This window comes from Balaenoptera borealis (assembly GCF_965194805.1).
Source record: "Balaenoptera borealis genome assembly, contig: HAP1_SCAFFOLD_778, whole genome shotgun sequence".
Lineage (NCBI taxonomy): Eukaryota > Metazoa > Chordata > Mammalia > Artiodactyla > Balaenopteridae > Balaenoptera > Balaenoptera borealis.
In genome coordinates this window covers 167,989-178,264 of record NW_028123423.1, presented here as the reverse complement: position 1 = coordinate 178,264, position 10,276 = coordinate 167,989, and the positions used below count along the sequence as shown (strand labels likewise).

Below are 10,276 nucleotides of genomic sequence, written 5' to 3'. Positions count from 1 at the left end.
TGTGGCTATTTCCCACAACTGCAGGTTTAAATCCAGTGCTAATGGTTGCTTAACAGTCACAAGGACTGCAGCGCTGTAAATGACACCTGCCCTCAAAAAATGCCCTGGGGTAGGGAATAGGCAAGGAAATTCAATACATGACAAATTTTTCAAGAAGTCAATGTGAAGAGGGTAGTTGTACGCACTCTTTAAAAAAAAGAAAACAAAAAAAATGAAATGCCTGAAGCTCGGTTTAAGGAATTAGTAGCCTCATGCAAATCCAGCCTCCAAAAAGGTTTCAGCTCACACCAGTCAAATGACCATCAGCAAAAAGTCTACAAACTATAAATGCTGAAGGGGTTTTAGAGAACTGTGTACCTTCTAGCTGCTGGTGGGATGGAAAGTGGTAATAACCCTAACGAAAACTGGATGGAGCTTCTTTAACGGTAAAAATTGAGCTACCATATGATGCAGCAGGGCACCTTTTGGGCCTATAACCGAAGACCACCAGAACTGGAAAGACAGAGTCAGGCAAAGGTGCACTGCAACAATACTGAAATAGTGAAGACATGGAAGCAAGAAAAAGGTCCATACTCAGATGAATGGACAAAGAAGAAGTGGTATACAGACAGAATGGAATAGTAGCCTCGGGATAAAAATGAACCATGTCATTCCCATGACTACAGATGAGCCTAAAAATAATCATATTATGTTAAGTAAGTCAAAGGGTTGAGAAATATCCTATGATATCATTTATACATGTTATCTTAAGACTGTTACCAATGAACATATTTCCACAGAGAAAGACAGTCACAGATTTATAAAACAAAGTAATGGTTAGCCAAAATGAAAGGTGGTAGGATGGATAAATTAGGACTATGGGGCTAACATACATATACTAATGTGTGCTAAATGTATACAAACTTATAACATATAAACTATATGAATTATATAATCACCAGTACATATAAAATGTATAACGATAAATCATCTACCAAATACCAAGGGAGGTCTACTCAACATTCTGCAATAACATACATGGTAACAGGATCCGAAGATGAGCAGACATATGTATGAATTATTAAGCAGATTCTGTACAGCTAGAGAATCACAACACTCTAATCAAATATATTCCGAAAAGAAATAGAAATTCAATTTAAAAAACAAACATAAGTAAGGAGACATAAACTTCTGGGGGCTTGTCCCAGCACATTCCACTCTCATTTCCAACCTCGGAACAGTACCTCCAGGAAGACTCTTTTGCCCTAGTAACAAGAGTTGAGAACGTAATAATGCTGCCACCTTGTGGCTGTTTCCCACAACAGCAGCTTTAAACCCATTGCTAATGGTCGCTTAACTTTCACAAGGACTCAGGGCTGTAAAGCACACCTGCCCTAAAAAATTGTGCTGAAGTAGGGAATGGACAAAAAAATTCAAAACAGGCAAATGTTTCAAGAAGTGAGTATGAAGAGGTAAGTTTCACTGAATCTCGTTTAAAAAAAAGGAAAATGGATAAAAGCTCAACCTCAGGAAGTGTTAGACCCATGCAATCTAATCTACAAAAAGTTTCAACTTACACCCGTCGACTGACCATTAGCAAAAAGTCTACAAACAATAAATGCTGAAGGGGTTTTAGAGAAATGTGTACCCTCTAGCTGCTGGTGAGATGTAAAGTGGTAACAGTCCATAATGAGAACAGAAAGGAGCTGCATGTAAAAGTAAAAATTCAGCTAACCAGTCGATCCAGCAGGGCCACCGCTGGGTCTCTCACCTGAGAAGACCAGAATCGAGAAGACACAGGCTGCTATAGCTGCACTGCAGCCGGATTCACAATAGAGAAGACATGGAAGCAACCAAAATGTCCACCAACAGATGAATGGATAAAGAAGAAGTGGTCCATGTACACAATGGAATATTAGCCATGGAAACCAATGAAACACTGCTCTTTGAGGCACCATAGATGAGCCTAGAGATAATCACGGAATATGAGGTAAGTCGGAAAGCAAAAGACATATATCCTATGATATCACTAATAGGTGTTATCTAATAACTGACACAAATGAACATATTTCCACAGAGAAAGACACTCACAGACATAGAAAACCAACTATGCTTATCTAAAAAGGAAAGTGGTGGGAATGGATAAATTAACATTAGGGTTACCATATGTATACAAATATATATTAAATACATGTAACAAAAAGACTGACCAAATAGCAAGGGAGGTCTACGGAACACTGTCTAATAATTGACATGGGAAGACGAACTGTACATTAAGATATATATATAATGTGCAAGTGAACCAGATTGTGTATACCTTAGACAAACAACATTCTAATCATTACCCTGATTAAAAAAATTAAAACAACGAACAAGAAATAATGAGACATAAGCTTATGGGGGTCTTTCCTGGCACATTCCATTCAAATTTACAACCTAGGGAAAAGACTTCCAGAAAGGCTCTGCTGCCCTAGTAACCAGATTTGGTAATGGAGAAATGCTGCTGTCTTGTCGTCGTTTCCACAAGAGCAGCTTAAACCCATTGCTAATGGTCACTAAATATCCACAATCACTGCAGGTCTGGAAATGACACCTGCCCTCAAAAAAAATCCTGGGGATGAAAATCCACAGCAAATTCAAAAGAGGGCAACCTTTCAACAAGAGAATTTCAAGAAGTATATTGTACTCACACTTTTTTCTTTCTTTTTTTTTTAATAGAAAAGAAAAAGGCCTGGAAAAATGACAAAATTTAGGAATTTTTAAAGACATGCAAACTCAAATTACAAAAACCTGTCAGCTCACACCAGTCAGAATGGCCATCAGCAAAAATGCTGCAAACAATAAATGCTGAAGGGATTATGGAGAAATGCGTACCCTTGGTGCTAAGTGGGACCTGGTAAGAGTCACTAATGGAAACACAATGGAGGTACTTTGCAATGTAAATATTGAGCTATCAGTCAATCAAGCATATGCACTTCTGGGACTATCACCTGACAAAATGAGAATCAAAAAGTCACAGGCTGGAAATCCTGCACTCCAGCAATATTTACCGTAGCCAAAACTTGGATGCAATGAAAATGTCCATCAACAGAGGAATGCACAAAGGAGTAGTGGTCCATGTACACAATGGAATATTATTCAAATAAAAAATATAAATTAAATTTAAAAAACAAACTTAAATAAGGAGACATAAGCTTTTGGGAATTTATCAGGGCACATTACTCTCTAATTTATAACTGAGGAACACCACTGGCAGGAAGGTCTGTTTCCCTAGGTACCAGAGTGGGGAACGTAGAAATGCTGCTGCTCTCTGGCCGTTATCAGCAACAGAAGCTTTAAAACCTGTGTTAATGATCACTTCATATGCCCGAGTACTGCAGGGTTGTAAATGAAACCTGCCCTCAAAATGTCTTGAGGGAGGTAATGGCCAAAATATTTCAAAGTGTGGCACAAACTTTAAGAAAACAATTTGAAGAAGTAATCTTTAATCACAGTTTGAAAAAAAAGGACATGCCTTAAACCTCAATTTCAATGGATTACAAGATGCATGCAAATCCAACGACAGAGAGATATCAGCTGACAGCAGTCAGAATAGCCATCAGCAAGAAAACTACGAACAGTAAATGCTGAAGGTGTTGCGGAGAAATGCATACCCTCAACTTTAAGTCGATGTATCCTGGAAAGAGCCCCTAATGAGAACAGAATGGAGGTACCTTTAAAAGGTAAACATTGAGCTAGCATATGATCCAGCAGGCCCATTCTTGGACCTATAACCTAAAAAATCAGAATTGGAAGGACACAGGCAGGCAAATCTGCATTGCAGCAGTATTACAATAGCCGAGATATGGAAGCAACCACAAAGTCCATCAACAGATGGGTGGACAAAGAAGAACTGATACATGTACAGATGGAATATTTCCTAGGGAAATAAATGAAACAATGTCATTTGCAGCACCATGGATGAGTCTAGAAGTAATCACAGAACTTGCAGTAACTGAGAAAGTGAAATACACATATCCTATGATATCACTTACAGGTGTTACCTAAAAATTTATACCAATGAAGATATTTCCACAGAGAAAGGCAATCACAGATTCATTAAACAAACTTATGGTTCACCAGATTGAAAGGTGTGAGGACTGGATACATTACGATATTGGGGTTAACAGAGATATACAAACACATGTGAAATACGTAATCACCAAAGACCTACGGAACACCAAGAGAAGAGTACTCAAGACTGTGCCATAACCTACATGGGAAAAGGATCTGAAGAAGAATACATATATGTATATGTGTAAAGGAAAAACATCTTACACACCTAGAAGAAACAAAACATTGTAATCAAATTTGTTGTGATAAAAAGTAAAAATTAAATTAAAAAAAGAACAGGAAGTAATGAGACATTAATTTCAGGGGTTATTTCCTGGCAAATTCCATTCTAATTTCCAACCTAAATGTTCACAATCATTGCAGGCCTGTAAATGACAGCTGCCCTCAAAAAAAAATCCTCGGGTCGAATATCGACCAAAATATTGAAAAGAGGGCAAACTTCCAAAAAGACAATTTCAAGAGGTATATTGTACTCACACTTTTTTCTTTCTCTTTTTTTTAAACAAAAGAAAATGCCCGGGAAAAATGCTGAACATTTTTAATTATTAAAGACCAGCAAATCCAAATTACAAAAATTTATCAGCTCACACCAGTCAGAGTGGCCATCAGCAAAAGCTCTGGAAAGAATAGATGCTGATGGGGTTGTGGAGAAAGGCATACCCTCGTTTCTAAGTGGGACGTGGTAAGAGCCACTAATGAAAATAAAATGGAGGTGCCTTGAAAAGGTAAACATTGAGCTACCATTTAATCAAGCATACACACTGCTGGGCTTATCACCTGAGAAGATGAGAATCAAAAAGACACAGGCTGGCAATCCTGCCTTCCAGCAATATTTATGCTAGCCAACACTTGGACGCAATGAAAATGTCCATCAACAGAGGAATGAACAAAGAAGTGGTCCATGTACACAACTGAGTATTACTACAATAGAAAATATAAATTAAATTCAAAAAACAAACATAAGTATGGAGACATAAGCTTTTGGGGGTTTATCCGGGCACACTCCACTCTAATTTATAACTGAGGAACACCACTGGCATGAAGGTCTGTTTCCCTAGTTACCAGAGTCAGGAACGTAGAAATGCTGTCACACTCTTGCCGTTACCTGCAACAGCAGCTTTAAAACCTGTGCTAATGATCACTTCATATGCACAAGTACTGCAGGGCTGAATATGAAACTTGCCCTCAAAGTGTCTTGAGGGAAATAATGGCCAGGAAATTTCAAAATGTGGCACATACTTCAAGAAAACAATTTGAAGAGGTAAGCTCTACTCACAGTTTGAAAAAAAAAGGGACATGCCTTAAAGCTGAATTTCAACGGATTATTAGGTGCATGCAAATACAACCAAAAAGAGGTATTAGCTCACACCAGTCAGAATAACCATCAGCAAGTAAACTACAAACACTAAATGCTCAAGGTGTTGTGCAGAAATGCATACCCTCCACTTTAAGTGGGACGTAACCTGGAAAGAGCCACTAATGAGAATAGAATAGTGGTGCCTTTAAAAGGTAAACACTGAGCTACCATATGATACAGCAGGCCCACTCCTGAGCCTATAACATAAGAAGACAGAATTGGAAAGGCATAGTCAGGCAAATCTGCATTACAGCAGTATTACAATAGCCAAGACATGGAGGCAACCAAAAAGTCCATCAAGAGGTGAGTGGACAAAGAAGAACTGGTACATGTACAGATAGAATATTAGAAAGGGAATAAAATGAAAAAAATGCCATTTGCAGCACCATAGATGAGTCTAGAGGTAATCAGGCAAATTGTACTAAGTCAGAAAGCAAAAGACACATATCCTATAATATCACTTATAATTGTTAGCTAAAAATTGATACCAATGAAGATATTTCCACAGAGAAATGCAATCACAGATTCATTAAACAAACTTATGGTTCACCAAACGGAAAGATGTGAGGATTGGATACATTTGGATACTTGGGTTAACATAGATATAGAAACAAATGTGAAATATATAATCACCAAAGTCTTATTGAATACCAAGGGAAGACTACTCAACATTATGTCATAACCTACATGGGAAAATGACGTGAATATGCATAGATATATGTATATGTGTAAAAGAACCATATATTGCACAACTAGAACAAACAAAACATTTTAATCAAATTTGCTCTGATAAAAAATAAAAATTAAATTAAAAAAAGAACAAGAAGTAATGAGACATAAACTTAAGGGTCTTTTTGCTGGCACACTGTATTCTAATTTACAACCAGAACACGACTTCCATTAAGGCTCTGTCATCACTAATAAAGCAGCTTTATAAGCAATGTTGAAGGTAGCTTAAAAGAAATCTCACTAAATATTGATAGTAACAAGAAAACAAACAAAAGTAAAAATCTCACTGCAAAAGGCATACATAGAGTAAGGGTAGTAGATCAGACACTTATTAAGCTTCTGTAAAGAATAAAAGACAACAGTAGTATGTTTTTTTTTAAATAGAGAGGGCCCAAATAAATCAGAAGTGAAAGAGATGATGTTACAACAGACACCACATAAATACAAAGTATCCTAAGATACACACCAGGTAACTCTGGGCTCAGACTGGACAGAGCCCACTCTGCATTCCCCTGTACATGAGTTACAGGAGCCTCAGGAACTGAGGGGAGGCACAAGATAGAAGATGCTATGCATTAACATGGCTGCATTCATGTTAAACGTGCCTGAACTACATTCACATGAGATGGTTTTGTCCTGTATGTACATTGACACCTCTAGTCGGAACTGCAGATCGTTGGCTTCACCACCTCTACTGACAGCTTTACCTTCACCTGCTGTGGACCGTCTCCTATAGGATTTCCAGAAACACAAAGCATCGAAGATTCACAGGACCCAAAATCTGTGCGACCCCACTCAGAGTCTGAGTCTCAACTCCACTCAGAGACTCTGAGTCTCAACAGAGACTCAACTCTTGGAGGGCACACACAAAGTAGTGTGGGGAAGGAGCAGTGACCCCATAGGAGACTGACCAGACCTACCTGATAGTTTTAGACGGTCTCCTGCAGAGGTGGGGTGTGGCTATGACTCACCGTGGGGACAACAACAGTGACAGCAGAAGTTCTGGGAAATACTCCTTGGCATGATCCCTCCAAGAGTACGCCTTTAGCCCCACCAAGAGCAAGGTAGGCTCCAGTGCTAGGTCGCCTCAGGCCAAACAACCAACAGGGAGGGAACCCAGCCCCATGCATCAGCAGACAAGCGGATTAAAGTTTTATTGATCTCTGCCCAACAGAGCAACACCTAGTTCTACCCACCACCAGTCCCTCCCATCAGGAAGCTTGCTCAAGTCTCTAAGATAGACTCATCCACCAGAGGGCAGACAGCAGAAGCAAGAAGAACTACAATTCTGCAGCCTGTGGAAGGAAAACCACATACAGAGAAAGACAGACAAAATGAAAAGGCAGAGGACTTTATACCAGATCAAGGATCAAGACAAAACCCCAGAAAAACAATGAAATGAGGTGGAGATAGGCAACCTTCCAGAAAAAGAATTCGGAATAATGATAGTGAAGATGATCCAAGACCTTGGAAAAAGAATGGAGGCAAAGATCGAGAAGATGCAAGAAATGCTTAACAAAGACCTAGAAGAATTAAGGAACAAACACCTAGAAGAATTAAAGAACAAACAAAAAGTGATGAACAATACAATAACTGAAATGAAAAATACACTAGAAGGAATCAGTAGCAGAATAACTGTGGCAGAAGAATGGATAAGTGACCTGGAAGACAGAAAGGTGGAAATCACTGCCATGGAACAGAATAAAGAAAACGAATGGAAAAAAATGAAGACACCCTAAAAGACCTCTAGGACAACATTAAATGCAAAAACATTCGCATTATAAGGGTCCCAGAAGGAGAAGAGAGAGAGAAAGGACCTGAGAAATTATTTGAAGAGATTATAGTCGAAAATTTCCCTAGCATGGGAAAGGAAATAGCCACCCAAGTCCAGGAAGTGCAGAGAGTCCCAGGCAGGATAAACCAAAGGAGAAAAATGCCAAGACACATAGTAATCAAATTGACAAAAATTAAAGACAAAGAAAAATTATTGAAAGCAACAAGGGAATAATGACAAATAACATACAAGGGAACTCCCATAAGGTTAACAGCTGATTTCTCAGCAGAAACTCTACAAGCCAGAAGGGAGTGGCATGATAAATATAAAGTGATGAAAGGGAAGGACCTACAACCAAGAGTACTCCACCCAACAAGGATCTCATTCAGATTCGACCAAGAAATCAAAAGCTTTACAGACAGGCAAAAGTTAAGAGAGTTCAGCACCATGAAATCAGCTCTACAACAAATGCTAAAGGAACGTCTCTAATTGTGAAACACAAAAGAAGAAAAGTACCCACGAAGACAAACCCATAACAATTAAGAAAATAGTAATAGGAACATACATATCGACAATTACCTTAAACGTGAATGGATTAAATGCTCCAACCAAAAGACACAGGCTCGCTGAATGGATACAAAACAAGACCCATATATATGCTGTCTACAAGAGACCCATTTCAGACCTAGGGACACATACAGACTGAAAGTGAGTGTATGGAAAAATATATTCCATGCAAGTGAAAATCAAAAGAAAGCTGGAGTAGCAATACTCATATCAGATAAAGTAGACTTTAAAATAAAGAATGTTACAAGAGACAAGGAAGGGCATTACATAATGATCAAAGGATCAATCCAAGAAGAAGATATAACAATTATAAATATATATGTTCCCAACATAGGAGCACCTCAATACATAAGGCAACTGCTAACGGCTATAAAAGAGGAAATCGACAGTAACACAATAATAGCAGGGGACTTTAACACCTCACTTACACCAATGCAGATCATCCAGACAGAAAATTAATAAGGAAACACAAGCTTTAAATGACACAATAGACCAGATAGATTTAATTAATATTTATAGGACATTCCATACGAAAACAGCAGATTACACGTTCTTCTCAACTGCATACGGAACATTCTCCAGGATAGATCACATCTTGGGTCACAAATAAAGCCTCAGGAAGTTTCAGAAAACTGAAATTATATCAAGCAGCTGTTCCAACAACAATGCTATAAGATTAGAAATCAATTACAGGGAAAAAATGTAAAAAACATAAACACATGGAGGCTAAACAATACGTTACTAAATAACCAAGAGATCACTGAAGAAATAAAAGAGGAAATAAAAAAAACTACCTAGAGACAAATGACAACAAAAACACGATGATCTAAAACCTATGGGATGCAGCAAAAGCAGTTCTAAGCAGGAAGTTTATAGCAATACAAGCCTACCTCAAGAAACAAGAAAAATCTCAAATAAACAATCTAAACTTACACCTAGAGGAACTAGAGAAAGAAGAACAAAACCCAAAGTTAGTAGAAGGAAAGAAATCATAAAGATCAGAGCAGAAATAAATGAAATAGCAACAAAGAAAACAATAGTAAAGATCAATAAAACTAAAAGCTGGTTCTTTGAGAAGATAAACAAAAATGATAAACCTTTAGCCAGACTCAAGAAAAAGAGGGAGAGGACTCAAATCAATAAAATTAGAAATGAATTAGGAGAAGTTACAACAGACACCACAGAAATACAAAGCAACCTAAGAGACTACTACAAGCAACTTTATACCAATAAAATGGACAACCTGGAAGAAATGGACAAATTCTTAGAAAGGGATAACCTTCCAAGACTGAACCAGGAAGAAATAGAAGATATGAACAAACCTATCACAAGCAATGAAATTGAAACTGTGATTAAAAATCTTCCAACAAACAAAAGCCCAGAACCAGATGGCATCACAAGTGAATTCTATCAAACATTTAGAGAAGAGCTAACACCCACCCTTCTCAAACTCTTCAAAAAAATTGCTGGGAAAGGACCACTCCCAAACTCATTCTATGAGGCCACCATCACCCTGATACGAAAACCAGACAAAGATACTACAAGGAAAGAAAAACATAGACCAATATCACTGATGTATATACATGTAAAAATCCTCAACAAAATACTAGCAAACTGAATCGAACAACACATTGAAAGGATCTTACACCATGATCAAGTGGGGTTTATCCCAGGGATGAAAGGATTCTTCAATATATACAAATCAATCAATGTGATACACCATACTAACCAATTGTAGAATAAAAACCATACGATCA

The 10,276-nt window shown here is 37.9% G+C and overlaps 1 long non-coding RNA gene across 1 annotated transcript; it reads left to right on the top strand.

Moving 5' to 3' along the window:
* The first annotated feature begins 943 nt into the window (after positions 1 to 943).
* Positions 944 to 9,721, top strand: LOC309621645. The gene is made up of 2 exons (XR_014240121.1): positions 944 to 1,969; positions 2,703 to 9,721. It is a non-coding gene; the product is annotated as an uncharacterized lncRNA (long non-coding RNA).
* Positions 9,722 to 10,276: the final 555 nt, after the last annotated feature.